The 17404-nt window shown below is 36.4% G+C and overlaps 1 protein-coding gene across 5 annotated transcripts in view; it reads left to right on the forward strand.

Annotated features, from left to right (window-relative positions):
* The window catches only part of SSBP2 (single stranded DNA binding protein 2), a 330924-nt gene that overhangs the window by 188424 nt on the left and 125096 nt on the right, over positions 1–17404 (forward strand). The gene's annotated exons all lie outside the window — the stretch shown is intronic.

Here is a 17404-nt window from a genome sequence, read left to right on the forward strand (position 1 = left end):
ATCCATGAGATAATTGTCAAGAACAATTTCATGAAGCATTTCCCCAATGTTTTCTTCTAGGAGTTTTACAGCTTCAGTTCTTATGTTTAAGTCTTTAATCCATTTTGAATTGATTTTTGTGTATGGTGTAAGATGCAGGTCTAATTTCATGCTTTTGCGTATAGATATTCAGTTTTCCCAGCATAGTTTTTGAGGAGACAATTCTTTACCCATGGTATAATCTTGGCACCCTTATTGACTATTTATAGATGAATTTATTTCTCGTCTCTATGTTCCATTCCATTGGTTTGTATGTCTGTCTTTTTGTTAGTACTATATGGTTTAATTACTCTAGTTTTATAATATATTTAAATCAGGATGTGTGATGCCTCCTGCTTTGCTACTTTTTCCTCAAGGTTGCTTTGTCTATTTGGGGCTTTTTCATGCTTTCATATGTATTTTAGGATTATCTTTTCTATTTATGTAAGAAATGCCATTGGAATTTTGATGGGAATAACACTGAATGTGTAGATCACTGGGTTTTTATGGACATTTTAACAATATTAAGGCTTTTTGGAATATCTTCCAATTTATTTGTGTCTTCTTTAGTTTCTTTTATCATTAGATTATAACTTAAGCGTATAAGTCTTTCACAAACTATTTGGTTAAGTTTATGTCTAAATATTTTATTCTTTATGAAGCTATCATAAAGAGAATAATCCTGATTTCCTTTTTGGGTAGTTCTTTGTTAGTATATAGAAGTACAATTTATTTTTGTATGTCAATTTTGTATCTTGCAACTTTACTAAATTATTTTATTAGTTATAGCAGTTTTGGGTAAAGTCTTAAAGGTTTGCTATATATGACCATATCATTTACAAACAGATAATTTTTCTTAATCCTTTCCAATTTGTATGACTTTTATTTCTTTTTCTTGCCTGATTGCTCTAGCTAGAACTTTAGTACTATGTTGAATAAAAGTCATCAGAGTAAGTATCTTTGTCTTGTTTCTAACCCTGATGAAAAAGCTTTAAGTTTTTCACCATTAAGTATAATGTGAACTGTTGGCTTGTCATATATTATGTTTGTTGAGGTACTTTCCTTCTTTACCTATTTTGTTAAGCTTGTTTTTATCATGAAAGAGTATTGAATTTTGTTAATTGCTTTTCTGTATTTATTGTGATGATCCTGTGATTTTCTTCCCTTCATTCTGTTAATGTATATCACACTGATTTGCATATGTGGAGCCATCCTTATATCCCATGGAATAATCCCATTTGATCATGGTATATGATTCTTTTTGTGTGTTGTTAAATTTGGTTTGCCAGTATTTTTTTTTTTTTTAAAGATTTTATTTATTTATTTGAGAGAGAGACAGTGAGAGAGAGCATGAGCGAGGAGAAGGTCAGAGAGCGAAGCAGACTCCCCATGGAGCTGGGAGCCTGATGTGGGACTCGATCCCGGGACTCCAGGATCACGCCCTGAGCCGAAGGCAGTCGTCCAACCAACTGCGCCACCCAGGCGTCCCGGTTTGCCAGTATTTTGTTGAGGATTTTTGTACCTAAGTTTATCAAATATTGGCCAGTGTTTTTCTTTTCTTGTGATGTGGTGAGGGTATCAGGGTAATGCTGGACTTATAAAAGGCTTGGAAGTTCTCCCTTCAATTAAATTTTTTAGAAAAATATGAGAAAGTTTAGTATTAATTCTTCTTTAAATATTTGGTAGAATTCACCAATGAAGCCATCTGATTCTGGGGTTTTCTTCCTTGAGTGAATTTTAATTACTGAGTTTCAAACTCCTTACCAGACCTGTTGGTATGTTCAGATTTTCTATTTCTTCATGATTCAGTCTTGGAAGATTGTATGTTTCTAGGAATTTCTTCTAGATTATCCAATTTATTTGCATATAACTATTGATAGTAGCTCGTATGATCCTTTTATTTCTGTGGCATCTGTTGTAATGCTCCTCTTTCATTTCTAATTTTATTTGAGTCTTCTCTCTTCTTAGTTTAGATAAAGGTTTGTCAATTTTGTTTATCTTTTTAAAAAAACCAACTCATAATTTTGCTGATTTTTAAAATTGTCTTTGTAATCTCTGTTTCATTTATTTCTGCTCAAATCCTTATTACTTCCTTTCTTTTGCTAATTTGGGGCTTGGTTGGTTCTTCTCTTTCTACTTCTTTGAATTATAATATTAAGTTATTTGAGATTTTTTCTTAATGTAGATATTTATTGCTATAGAATTCTCTCTTAGAACTGCTTTTGCTATTTTCATTTTATTTCTCTTTGAATTCTTCTTTGGTTGTTCAAGAGTAAACTGTTTAATTTTTACATACTTGTGATTTTTCCGATTTTCCTCCTGTGTTGATTCTAGTTTCATACGATTGTGGATGGAAATGATACTTGATATGATTTCTGTCTTAAAATTTGTTAATAATTGTTTCCTAGCCCAGCATATGATCTATCCTGGAGAATGTTCCATGTGCACTTGAGAGGAATGTGTATTCTGATGCTGTTGGCTAGATTGTTCCGTATATCTTTATTAGGTCTACTTGATTTATACTGTTAGTCATGTGTGCTGTTTCCTTATTGATTCTCTGTCTAGATGATCTATCCATTGATGAAAGTGGGATATTGAAGTTCCTTTCTATTATTGTATTTCTGTCTATTTCTCTTTTTACTTTTATTAATATTTGCTTTATATATTTTTGCTCCAGTGACCTTCTTTTTTTTTTTTTATTGAAGTATAATTGACATATAGCATCCTATTAGTTTCAAGTGTACATCATGGTGATTCAATATTTTATATATCACAAATGATCCCCACAATAAGTCTAGTTGCCAAACAGAGTTATTACAATATTATTGACTATATTCCTTATGCTGTAGCTTAACCTCCTCATGATATGTATTTTCTAACTGGAAGTTTATATGTTTTTTGTTTTTGTTTTTAAAGATTTTATTTATTTATTTGACAGACCGAGATCACAAGTAGGCAGAGAGGCAGGCAGAGAGAGAGAGGAAGGGAAGCAGGCTCCCTGCTGAGCAGAGAGCCCGATGCGGGGCTCGATCCCAGGACCCTGAGACCATGACCTGAGCCGAAGGCAGAGGCTTTAACCCACTGAGCCACCCAGGCACCCCTGGAAGTTTGTATGTTTTAATCTTTTTCACCTATTTTTTTTGTCCCCCAAGCCCCTCTATTTTTGGTAACCAGTGATTAGTTGTCTATACTGATGAGTCTGTTTCTGTTTTATTTGGTTTGTTCATTTTTAAATTTTGTTTTTGTTTTTTAGATTTCCCTATATAAGTGAAATCATTCAGCATTTGCCTTTTTCTTTCTAACTTATTTCACCTAACATAATACCGTCTAGGTCTACCCAGATTGTCACAAATGGTAAGATTTCATTATTTTTATGACTGAATATCCAGTATGCATGTGTGTAGCATATCTTCTTTATTTATTCACCTATCAAGGGATATAGATTGCTTCCACATCTTGGCCATTGCATTGCCGCAATGAACATAGGGGTTTATATATTTCTTTGCCTTGGTGTTTTCATTTTTTTTTTTTCATGTAAGTTCCCAGAAGTGGAATTGTTAGACTATATGGTAGTTCTTTCTTTAAACATTTTTTGAGGAAACTTCATACTGTTTTCCATGGTGGCTGTACCAATTTGCATTCCTACCAACAGTTTATGAGGATTCCCTTTTCTCCACATTCTTGCCAACACTTGTTATTTTCTGGTCTTTTTGATTGTAGCCAATCTGACCCTTCTGAAATAGTATCTCGTTGTGGTTTTGATTTGCATTTCTCTGATGATTAGTGATATTAAACATGTTTTTCTGCACCTGTTGGCCATCTACGTGTTTTCTTTGTAAAAAATGAGTATTCAAGTCCTCCACCCATTTTTTCTTTGTTTGGCTTGTTGTTTTTTTGATATTAAGTTGTATAAGTTCTTTGTATATTTTGAATGTTTGACCCTTATTGGATGTATGATTAGCAAATGTCTGCTCTCATTCAGTAGGTTGCCTTTTCATTTTATTGATGGTTTCCTTCTTAGTGTAGAAGATTTTAGTTTGATGTAATCCCGTTTGCTTATTTTAGTTCTATCTTTATTTCTTGTGACCAATTTCGACTGAATGTTTATTTTGTCTGATATTAGATTTGCCAAACCTAATCTATTTTGGCTACAATTAGCAACATATCTTTTACCATCCCTTTGCTTTCAGTCTCTGTGTGCATATGTGTATGTGTGTATCTGTCTAAGTCTATGTGTATTTTTAAAGTCAAAGTGAATATCTCATAGATAGCAAATTGTTTGATCCTGCTTATTTTATCTATTATTCTAAATCTTGTCTGTTGACTAGAAAATTTAATCCCTTTACATTATAAGTAATTACTGATAAAAACTCACTATTACCATTCTGTTAATTGTTCTCTGGCTGTTCTGCCATTCTTCTGTTCCTGTCTTCCTCTCTTGCTGTCTTCCTTTGTAATTGTTGAATTTTTATATTGGCTTGCTTTGATTCTTTTCTCTATTTTTTGTGTGTTTATAACAGGTTTCTTTGTAGATTTTTCAATTCAGTTATTCTGTATTTCAGCACCAGTATTTGTTTTGTTCTCCTTTAGAGTTTCTGTTTTTGCTCATATTCTCATTTTTTTTTTCATGTATCATTTTTGCAATTTTGTTGTCTGTGTTGTCTTGTAGTTCTCTGAGCTTTAAGATGATTATCTTTTGGTCAGGCAATTCATAGATCTCTGTTTCTTTAGGGTTTGTTATTGGAGATTTATTTTTTTCCTCTGGGAGTATTGTATTTCCCTTATTCTTTATTTTTTTCATAAGCTTTACATTGACATTTCCACATTTGAAGAAACCGCCACTTCTTTCAGTCTTTATGGAATGGTTTGACTGGAAAAGATCTTCATCAGTGCAGCTATAAATTCTGGGAGTCTCTCCAACGTTTTGTTTTTGTTTTTTAAGATTTATTTATTTATTTTAGAGAGAGAGGGCTAGAGTGTGTGTGGGGGCAGGGGTAGAAGAGAGGAAGAGGGAGAGAAGCAGACTCCTTGCTGAGCACAGAACCTGGCATGCGGCTTAATCCCATGACCTTGAGATCATGGCCTGAGCCAATGTTAAGAGTCAGATGCTCAACTGACTGAGCCAACCAGGCACCCCTCTTCCCCCCTTTTTTTATGAATATGTATATTTCACTCTTCTTCCTCTCGCCTGGAAGAGAATTCTCAGTATTTTACACTTTCTTTCAATCCCACAGAGCCATTATTGGTACAGAGAGCCCCTGCCCCTTTCCCCTAGGGCATGGACTGAGATGTTAGATGCAAGTTACACCTCTCTCTTCTCGCCCTCCTCCCTGAGGAAGTTTTAGGATTATGTACTTCTCTGAATCTCAGAGTCAAGTCAACTGCTGAGATCTATTCTGGATTTCTGCCATCTACTGAGACTCCCCCGAACCATCCTCCCCACATCCTGTATTGGCTGCTGAGATCTTTGCTTGCTGTTGAGGTCCACACCAGTTGCTGAGATCTGTGCTATGTGCTACCATCCATGCCAGCCACATGAGGCCTTGGAGTCTATTGGGAGCCACCTATTCCTCTGTCTTGTTCTTAACTGCCCTGAGACATTCTAACTAGGCTGGATCTTTCAGTACTCTCTGAATAAGGCAAGATAGGAGCAGTTTTTTGGGGCATTGCCTGAAGGGCTGAGAATGTTGGATTCACCCCTGGCTTTCTCTTTGCAGTGAGAGAAATAGCATGTTGAAGGTATTTTTTTCAGCACTTACCTATGCTGCTGACACGGAGTAGGGCAGACACAGGTAAAGTAAAATTGCTGTTTTTACCCCGTTCCAATGCAGTTGTCCTTGGTTTTGCGCTCTTCTAGGGTACTGCATCTTCTTAACTGGATTCTGGGGTTCTCATGAAAGTATTCTGGTCTGTATATGGTTATTAAATCAGTGTTTCTGTGTCAGGAAGAGGACAGGGATTTCCTATCTATATTTCCTTTTCTTCCATCTTGCTGATGTCACTCTGTATAGTATTTTTTAACTGATGGAAATTTAAGAAAACTATAAACTTAGGTACCTAATGTCTCTGAGAAGACATTTACCCCATTTATTCCTTTGTTGTAAGACAAGTAGTGTATCATTTAAATGGAATTATTTATTGTTAATTTTTTACCTGTTTATGTAATGTCTTTTTTAAAGACATTTTTAAGTCTTTTTAAGACTTAAACATTTTTAAGTCATCATAGTTTTATGTTAAAGTAAGATTTGAGACTAGCTAGAATCAACAGTGACATAATTGAAATTATATCTGAAGACTCAGATTTCAGGTTTTCCTAAACCACTTTACATTGCCATGATTATTACCGTAACAGGCTTTAATTTGGTGTCACTTTGAATTTAGGCCATGATGTCAAACTGTGCTAAAAGAAATTCTCCTGTGACTAGAACTATTCAGTAACAGCTGTTGCTCTACCTGTGAGAGGATTTTTTAAAAAATTGTCAGCAAAAAAACAGCTTGATATGCCTTTTAAATTATTACTGTATATTGAGACTCCTGGGTGGTTCAGTCCATTAAGCGTCTACCTTCAGCTCAGGTCATGGATCCCGGGTCCTGGGATGAGGCCTGTTTCGGGCTCCCTGCTTAGCGGGGAGTCTGCTTCTCCCTCTCCTGTTGTCCTCCATCCCCCTGGGCTTGTGCTCTCTCCCTCCCGCTCTCTCTCTTTTAAATAAGTAAAATCTTTTTGTTAAAAAATGATTACTGTATCAGTTTTTGTTTATGTATGTAGAGGTTGACTTTAGTTGTGGATTTTTTGGGGGGCGGGGGATATCAGTTATTTAATTCTTTCAAACAAGGTAGATTTGGTATGGCTATCTCCACAGTGGAGGCTCTTGGTATTGGGAGAGCAGTTAGATGTTTAGAGAAAGTCTTCAGTCTAATTATGTATTTTATTTTGCTTTATAACATCATGGAGGCATGAAGGATTTCTTCTGGGATATAAATGTATCTTCTGTATAAATGATTTTTAAGAGTTTAGCTAAAAATACTTACCTCCCTACTCCCCAGGCTACCTTTGTTAAACGTTTAAGATAGTTGTTATAGGAGGATAGATATTAACTTCTTATTAAGAGGCCAGTTTCAGATATTGTGCTCCATAATTGGACTGCTTGAAGAACAAAAATTTCCAACTTTTTAAATTTAGAAATATGTTCCTGGAAGAAACTGAAGAATTTAATAAAATTTTCATATTATATTATAAAGAATCATTAAGCATCATATATGGAAAAGGTTATTGAGAAGAGTAGATATACAGAAAACTGTACATTATACTTTATCATCTTGCAAAGCTCACCTTGATTGAAATAGGGGTTGGAATCCTAGGAATTGGTTCTTTTCAGCTGCTGTCGTATTGCTTTTGAGATTTTAAGTAAACAAGGAACATAAAAGTGGAAGTATGTAGAGTTTTGCTTCTTTGACAACAGCTAGCCAGATGTTTGTAGAACTAATTTGCTTGAATTGAAAGAATCTGGTAAGGTAATGTTTGGTATTAGAGGGAGCAGAAAATCAGAACAGCACTTTTGAATACCAAAGCTTATAAATGACTGGCCCATTCTTAGGTCTAGCTTTCTCTTGATTTCTGATAACTGATAGCCTTATTTTGCATGAGTCTTTGCCTTTCTAAGATGCTTACTACAACCCTAGCTCTGCATGATTTTCTTGCTAGAGAATCAACCACCCTCTCTATGAGTACAGATAACTTGGCTCATAATTTTGAGAGAATCTGATGGGTAGGCTGCTTTCAATCAAACATTTCCTTTGAGACAATCAGTTACATAGAGACTTTAGGGATGACAATCTCAGCAGAATGTTTTTCTTCAAGTGTTTAAGGTTAGAACAAGCGATGAAACATGTTTAACACACTGTTTTAAGAAAAGAATTGCACTACATGTCTCATAAATTGAATAAAGAACTGAAACTAAAAAACTGTTAGGTACCAAGGCCACTCTAGGTTCTAGCCTCTTTCTCTATCTCATCCCTCAGCCATTTCAATGCAGGCACTCTCATGGCTGTGTGTTCTTTACACACACACACACACTCACACCTTTCTCTTCTATGCCCATCACATTCACATTCCTCTTGTCTCCTCCTTTTGCTGCAGATTAGCCAGTTTTCCTTAAATCTGAGAATATTCAGTGTAACTGGCTAGACAAATTACCATCATTTTTTCTAAGCAGATCTCTTTAAGCCTGCCTACTTCATACATCACTGAATACCTAAAGACTGGCTACCCTTGAGACAGTAACTACTCCAATAATAATGGATCAATGGTGCATCGCCATTTGAGGGTTGTGGCAATATAAGTGAGATGGTGAGGCTGGTAAAACTAATTCATATGGATTTTCTAAATGAGAATACTATTCTTTTGAGAAGCATTTACTTTACATTCTTTTTTTAAAAAAATTATTAACATATAATGTATTCGTTGCCCCAGGGTTGCAGGTCTGTGAATCATCAGGTTTACACATTTCACAGCATTCACCATAGCACATACCCTCCCCAAAGTCCATAACCCAGCCACCCTGTCCCTCCCCCGGCATACCCCCCAGCAACCCTCAGTTTGTTTTGTGAGATTGAGGGTCTCTTATGGTTTGTCTCCCTCCCAATCCCATCTTGTTTCACTTTTTTCCTTCCCTACCCTTCAAAACCCCCTGTCCTTCCTCTCAAGTTCCTCATATCAGGGAGATCATATGATAATTGTATTTCTCTGATTGACTTGTTTTGCTCAACATAATACCCTTCAGTTCAGTCACATCATGGCAAATTGCAAGATTTCATTTCTTTTGATGGCTGCATAGTATTCCACTGTACATATATACTGCATCTTCTTTAACCCTTCCTATGTTGAGGGACATCTAGGTTCATTCCATAGTTTGGCTACTGTGGTCATTGCTGCTATAAACATTCGGATGCCCGTGCCCCTTCAGATCATTACATTTGTATCTTTAGAATAAATACTTAGTACTAAGATTGCTGGGTCATAGGGTAGCGCTATTTTCAACTTTTTGAGGAACCTCCATACTGTTTTCCAGAGAGACTGCACTAGCTTCAATTCCCATCAACAGTGTAGGAGGATTCCCCTTTCTCTGCATCCTCACCAACATCTGTCGTTCCCTGACGTGTTCATTTTAGCCATTCTAACTGGTGTGAGGTGGAATCTCCTTGTGGTTTTGATTTGTATTTCCCTGATGCTGAATGATATTGAGTACTTTTTCATGTGTCTGTTGACCATTTGGATGTCTTTTTTGCAGAAATGTCTGTTCGTGTCTTCTGCCCATTTCTTGATCAGATTATTTGTTCTTTGGGTATTGAGTTTGATAAGTTCTATATAGATTTTGGATACTAGCCCTTTATCTGATATGTCATTTGCAAATACCTTCTCCCATTCTGTCAGTTGTCTTTTTGGTTTTTTTGTTGTTGTTGTTTTTAAGATTTTATTTATTTATTTGACAGAGAGAGATCACAAGTAGGCAGAGAGGCAGGCAGAGAGAGAGAGAAAGAGGAGGAAGTAGGCCCCCGCTGAGCAGAGAGCCCTATGTGGGGCTCGATCCCAGGACCCTGAGATCATGACCTGAGCTGAAGGCAGAGGCTTAACCCACTGAGCCACCCAGGTGCCCCTGTCTTTTGGTTTTGTTGACTGTTTCCTTTGCTGTGCAAAAGCTTTTGATCTTGATGAAGTCCCAATAGCTCATTTTTGCCCTTGCTTCCCTTGCCTTTGGAGATGTTCCTAGGAAGAAGTTCCTGCGGCTGAGGTCAAAGAGGTTTTTACCTGTTTTCTCCTCAAGGATTTTGATGGATTCCTGTCTCACACTGAGGTCTTTCATCCATTTTGAGTCTATTTTTGTGTGTGGTGTAAGGAAGTGGTCCAGTTTCATTCTTCTGCATGTGGCTGTACAATTTTCCCAACCCCATTCGTTGAAGAGACTGTCTTTTTTCCATTGGACATTCTTTTCTGCTTTGTCGAAGATTAGTTGACCATAGAGTTGAGGGTCTATTTCTGGGTTCTCTATTCTGTCCCATTGATCTATGTGTCTCTTTTTGTGCCAGTACCAAACTGTCTTGATGATGACAGCTTTGTAATAGAGCTTGAAGTCTGGAATTGTGATGCCACCCACTTTGGCTTTCCTTTTCAACATTTCTCCAGCTATTCAGGGTCTTTTCTGGGTCCATACAAATTTTAGGATTATTTGTTACATTTCTTTGAAAAAAATTGCTGATATTTTGATAGGGATTAGATTAAATATGTAGATTGCTTTAGGTAGCATAGACATTTTCACAATATTTGTTCTTCCAATCCATGAAGCATGGAACATTTTTCCATTTCTTTGTGTCTTTCTCAATTTCTTTCAGGAGTGCTTTATAGTTTTCTGAATACATTCTTTACATCTTTGGTTAGGTTTATTCCTAGGTATCTTATGGTTTTAGGTGCAACTGTAAATGGGATCTACTCCTTAATTTCTTCTATCTTGCTATTGGTGTAAAGAAATGGAACTGATTTCTGTGCATTGATTTTATATCCTGACACTTTACTGAATTTCTGTATGAGTTATAGCAGTTTTAGAATGGAGTCTTTGAGGTTTTCCACAGTATCATATCATCTGCAAAGAGTGATAGTTTGACTTCTTTGCCAATTCAGATGTGTTTTATTTCTTTTGGTTGTCTGATTGCTGAGGCTAGGACTACTACTACTATGTTGAATAGTAGTGGTGATAGTGGATATCCCTGGCATGTTCCAGACCTTAGGGGAAAAGCTCTCGGTTTTCCCCCATTGAGAATGATATTCCCTGTGTGTTTTTCATAGATGGCTTTGATGGTATTGAAGTATGTACCCTCTATCTCTACACTTTGAAGAGTTTTGATCAAGAAAGGATGCTGTACTTTGTCAAATGCTTTTTTAGGATCTATTGAGAGTATCATATAGTTCTTGTTCTTTCTTTTATTAATGTATTGTATCACATTGATTGATTTGGAGATATTGAACCAAACTTGCAGCCCAGGAATAAATCCCACTTGGTCATTGTGAATAATCCTTTTAATGTACTGTTGGGTCCTATTGGCTAGTATTTTTGCGAGAATTTTTGCATCTGTGTTCATCAAAGATATTGGTCTATAATTCTCTTTTTTAATGCGGTCTTTGGTTTTGGTATCCAGTTAATGCTGGCCTCATAAAATGCATTTGGACATTTTCCTTCCATTTCTATTTTTTGGAACAGTTTCAGGAGAATAGGTATTAATTTTTCTTTAAATGTTTGGTAGAATTCCCCTGGGAAACCATCTGGCCCTGGGCTTTTGAATTTTGGGAGATTTTTGATGGCTGCTTCAATCTTCTTACTGGTTATGGGTCTGTTCAGGTTTTCTATTTCTTCCTGGTTCAGTTTGGTAGTTTTTATGTCTCTAGGAGTGCATTCATTTCTTCCAGATTGTCAGATTTGCTGGCGTATAGTTGCTCATAATATGTTCTTATAATTGTTTGATTTTCTTTGGTGTTGGTTGTGATCTCTCCTCTTTTATTCATGATTTTATTAATTTGGGTCCTTTCTCTTTCTTTTTGATAAGTCTTGCCAGGGGGTTATCAATCTTATTAATTCTTTCAAAGAACCAGATCCTACTTTTGTTGATTGGTTCTACTGTTCTTTTGGTTTCCATTTCATTGATTTCTGCTCTGATCTTCATTATTTGTCTTCTCCTGCTGGGTTTAGGCTTCCTTTGCTCTTCTTTCTACAGCTCCGTTAGGTGTAGGGGTTAGGTTATGTTATTGAGACCTTTCTTGTTTCTTGAGAAATGCTTGTATCACTATATGCTTTCCTCTCAGGACCACCTTTGCTGTGTCCCAAATAATTTGATCAGTTGTGTTTTCATTTTCATTTGTTCCCATGAATTTTTTAAATTCTTCTTTAATTTTCTGGTTGACCTATGCATTCTTTATTAGGATGCTCTTTAGCCTCCATGTATTTGAGTTCTTTTCAATATTTCTCTTGTGATTGGAGTTCTAGTTTCAGAGCATTGTGGTCTGAAAATATGCAGAGAATGATCCCAGTCTTTTGGTACTGGTTGAGAATTGATATGTGATCCAGGATGTGATCTATTCTGGAGAATGTTCCATGTACAATAGAGAAGAATGTGTATTCTATTGTTTTGGGATGGAATGTTCTGAATATATCTGTGATTCCATCTGGTCCAGTGTGTGATTTAAAGGCTCTATTTCCTTGTTGATCTTTTGCTTAGGTGATCTGTCCATTTCAGTGAGTGGTATGTTAAAGTCCCCTACTATTACTGTATTATTGTCGATGTGTTTCTTTGATTTTGTTATTAATTGGTTTATATAATTGGCTGCTTCCATGTTGGGACATAGATATTTAAAGTTATTAGATCTTGTTCGACAGTCCCCTTAAGTATGATATAGTGTCCTTTCTCATCTCTCATTGTAGTCTTTGGCTTAAAATCTAATTTATCTGTTATAAGGATTGCCACCTCAGCTTTCTTCTGATGTCCATTAGCATGGTAAATTGTTTTCCACTCCCACTTTAAATCTGGAGGTGTCTTGGGGTCTTAAATGAGTTTCTTGTACATAGCATATCAACGGGTCTTTTTTTTTAATCCATTCTTATACTTTGTGTCTTTTGATTGAGGCATTTAGTCCATTTACATTCAGGGTAACAATTGAAAGATTGACTTTAGTGCCATTGTATTGCCTGTAAGGTGACTATTACTATATATTGTCTCTGTTCCTTTCTAGTCTGTTACTTTTAGGCTCTCTCTTTTCTTACAGGACCACTTTCAATATTTCCTGTAGGGCTGGTTTGGTGTTTGCAAATTCTTTTAATTTTTGTTTGTCCTGGAAGCATTTTATCTCTCCTTCTATTTTTAAGGACAGTCTAGCTGGATATAGTATTCTTGGCTGCATATTTTTCTCGTTTAGTGCTCTGAATATATCGTGCCAGTCCTTTCTGACCTACCAGGTCTCTGTAGATAGGTCTGCTGCAAATCTAATATTTCTACCATTGTATGTTATAGACCTTTTGTCCAGAGCTACTTTCAGGACTTTTTCTTTGTCACTAAGATTTGTAAGTCTTACTATTAGATGGTGGACCTATTTTTATTGATTTTAAGGTTCTCTGTGCCTCATGGATTTTGATGCTTGCTCCCTTTGCCATATTATGGAAATTCTCTACTATAATTAGCTCCTGTATACCTTCTGCCCCCCTCTCTCTCTCTTCTTCTTCTGGGATCCCAATTATTCTAATATTGTTTTATCTTATGGTATCACTTGTCTCTCAGATTCTCCCCTTGTGGTCCAGTAGTTGTTTGTCTCTCCTTTGCTTAGCTCTTTATTCTCTATCACTTGGTCTTTTTTGTCACTAATTCTGTCTTCTGCCTCATTTATCCTAGCAGTAAGAATCTTCATTTTTTTATTCCTCCTCAGTAATAGCTTTTTCTATTTAAACTTAGTTAGATTTTGGTTCTTTTATCTCTCCAGAAAAGGGATTTTATTTCTCCAGAAAGGGAGTCTCTAATGTCATCCAGCTCTCACCTTGAGAATTGTCATTCTGAACTCTAGTTCTGACATATTACTAATGTCCATATTGATTAGGTCCCTAGCTGTCAGTACTGCCTCTTGTTCTTTTTTTGGAGGTGAGTTTTTCTGCCTTGTTATTTTATCCAGATAAGAATAGATAAATGAGAGAACAAAATACTAAAAGGGTGGCAAAGACCCCAGAAAAATAGAAAAAGATAAATATATATATATATATATATATATATATATATATATATATACTGGTGAATAGTACAGAGCCACTCACTTGATTTTGGGTGTATTCTGGTCTCTTAGAAGAAACTACCTCTGAAAATTTTAAAGAAAGAAAGAAAAAAAATACATATATATACACATACACACACACACACGCATGAAAATAACAGTAAACATAATGAAGGGATGGAATATGACTATAAAATGAAAATTTAAAAAGATTCTAAAAAAGGAATTGATAAGATAAGAAGTTGGTTGGAAAAAGGAAAGAAAAAAAAAAGAGGAGAGAATGTGATTAGGCTGGAGACTAGAACAAAGCCATATGCTAGATTTAGGGTATATTTTGATTTGTTAAAAGAAATCGTATCCCAAAATTTTAAAGAAAAAAAAAAACCTATATGTATACAAAAAATAAGACTAAATACAATGAAGGGATAAAATATGACTATAAGAAGGAAAATTTAAGAAGATTTTTTAAAAAAGGTATTGATAAGATAAAATAGTTTAAAAACATTAAAATAGGAAAGAGGAAAAGTTAAAGAAAATAGAATAAGAAAAAAATAAAATTAAAAAAATCTACCTTTGACATCTAAAGTATTCTGGGGAAAAAAGCCATGAATTCTGTGTTGCTTTCCCCTTGCTCTGGAGTTCCACATTTCTCATTGATCAGTGAACTTGTTCTTGGCTGGATGTTCTTGCTGATCTTCCTGGGGAGGGGCCTGTTGCACTGATTCTCAAATGTCTTTGCCTGAGGCAGAATTGCACCACCCTTGCCAGGGGCCAGGCTAAGTAATCTGCTCAGTTTCGCTCTGGGTAACTTTTGTTCCCTGAACGCTTTCCATATAGCTTTAGAGGACAGGAATGAAGATGGCAGTCTTCCAGTCTCCCGCCCAGAAGAGCCAAGAGCTCAGGGCCCCACTTTTCAGTGCACCCTTAGAGAAAAGACATCAATCCCTCCTGTCTCCCTGGTCTCTGGCCACACTCTGTGCTAACCCGGCCTGTGACCGACTGTTTCTGTCTCTGGTGCCCGGCCCCATTTGGAGTCTCCAAACCCAGCAGATTTCTGTCATGCGCTCCTGCACTGCTCCTCCCAGAGGAGGAAGGAGGGGGTGTCTCTGGATCTGTCACTTGGGTCCCTGCTTGCAGAGCATTGGACCGACTATGCCTTGGAACATGGTTTAAAGTAATCTCAAACTGAGAGCCCACTGCTCAGCTCTGTCTCTGCAGCCAGCTTCCCCACTCTGATACTTGGCACCTCTGCCACACTTAGACACCATAGGTTCTTCTGTGACCCTGCAGGTCCTGAGACCATACTGTCTCTACGAGGGCTCCAACCCCCCTCTTAGCCTCTGGAACCATGTCTCTCATTGGAGCAGACTTCTAAAAGTTCTGATTTTGTGCTCCACTGCTCTCTCACTTGCTGGGAGCCATGCCCTCCCCCCCACAGTTTATCTTTCCTTCCCTTCAGATTCACTTCTCTAAACGTCATACCTTCCAGAGAGTGGTCTCTTTTCTGTTCCTAGATTTGTGCTGTTTTTCTCTTGAATCTACTGTTGAATTTGTATGTGTTTAGAATGATTTGATAACTATCTAGCTGAACACCTGGGACCTGATGATATTTCACTCTCTTACTTCTCCGCCATCTTGCTCTCTCCCTTCCAGTTACTTTACATTCTTAGATCTGATACTTTTAGAAAAACTTTGACTTTCAGGAAGGAGAAGGAAGAAGAAAGGATGGAATGTTCATGGAATATTTAAAAGCCAGATGATGATCTAGGTGCTTTTTTATTACTTCTTATATAATCAGCCAAGGTAATATAAGTGACTTTCCTAATTTAAGTGAGTAGCATAAATAAGATTTGAAGTTAAGCCTGTTTATTTGTCTTTCCCTAGAGTCCATGATTTTTTCCCCAAACATACCATACTGTCTTATTACTTCAATTATACTTTGGTAACATCTTGCTTTGTGTTGTTACTTTAAGTAGGTAGGAATTTAGTATGTGAGATGAGATAGTCTTGAGAATGGAGAGTATGCATGTTTTATTCACTCTTGAATAAAACCTGTATATACAATAGTTTCTCAATTCTTAAATTTTATTATTTTAAATGTTTTACCTACTAAATGATAGAATATATTGCCTTATAGTGATAAGATCTTTTTTTTTTTTAACAGATTTAATTTATTTATTTGACAGAGAGAGAGATCACAAGTAGGCAGAGAGGCAGAGAGAGTGAGGGGGGTGGATACAGGCCCTCCACCAAGCAGAGAGCCCAATGTGGGGCTCGATCCCAGGACCCCGAGATCATGACCCAGGCCAAAGGCAAAGGCTCAGCCCACTGAGCCACCCAGGTTCCCCGTGGTAATAAGATCTTAAACAGTATCCAGGACTAGTTAAAATTTGAGATCATATATTTAAACCTACATTCATAATACTAGTTGAAATTTGAGGTCATGCTTTTATGTTCATAATTAGTAATCATAATTTATAACCTATATTCAGTTGAATATTTTTCATTGCCTTATTGTGGTGGGATTTTTTTTTCTATTTTTTATATTAATGCATGATAGCAAAATTTTGCTATCATGCTATTTGCTATTTTTTTGATGTACTACTCTGATTTTTGACAAACACATAAAGTAACACAGTCACTACTGATTGATGATATTGAGCAATATTTTCCTCCAGCCCTTTGTAGTTAACTTCTCCCCCACCCCATCCCCAGCCACTGGTAACCACTGATTTATTTTCTGTCCCTAGAGTTTTGCCTTTATAAAATGTTATATAAATTGGACCATATATTGTGTAGCCTTTTGAGTCTGGCTTCAATCATTTAGCATAATGTATTTGAGATTAATCCATGGTGTAGCATGTGTTAGTAATTTGTTCCTTTTACTGCTAGGCAGTATTCCATTATATGGATATACCAGTTTGTTTATCAGTTCCTCACTTGAGAGACATTTGGGGTGTTCCAGTTGGAACAGTTATAAATATAAACATCCTCAATTAAGTTTTCATGTAAACATAGGATTGTTGTGGTGGGGTTTGTTTTGTTTGTTTTCACCTGAAAAAATACAAAGGATTAGGATTGTTGTGTCATAGGGTGCTGTGTTTGACTTTACAGGAGACTACCAGGGGGCACCAGGTTAGCTCAGTTGGTCTAGTATCCAACTCTTGGTTTTGGCTCAGGTCATGATATCAGGGTCATGGGATCAAACCCTGCATTGGCTCCTGGCTCAACAGAGAGTCTGCCTGAGTTTTCTCTCTCCCTTTCCTCTTCCTACTCTGTGTGTGCTATCTCTCTTGAAGAATTTTTTTAAAAAAATGTACCAACCTGTTTTGCAAAGTGTATCATTTTATATTTCAAAATGGCTGTATGAGAATTGCTCTGAATCCTCACCAGTACTTGGTATTTTCAGAATTTTTGTTTGTTTGTTTTAACCATTCTAATACATAGGTAGTGAATTCTCATTTTGGTTTTGATTGCATTTCCCTATTGACTAATGATGGTGAGCCTATTTTTATGTGCTGTTTTATCAGCCCTTTATCTTTGGTAAGGTCTCTATTAAGATCCTTTACTCATTTTTAAAACTGAGTTGTT

This window comes from Neovison vison, chromosome 1 (assembly GCF_020171115.1).
Source record: "Neovison vison isolate M4711 chromosome 1, ASM_NN_V1, whole genome shotgun sequence".
NCBI classification, from domain to species: Eukaryota; Metazoa; Chordata; class Mammalia; order Carnivora; family Mustelidae; genus Neogale; species Neogale vison.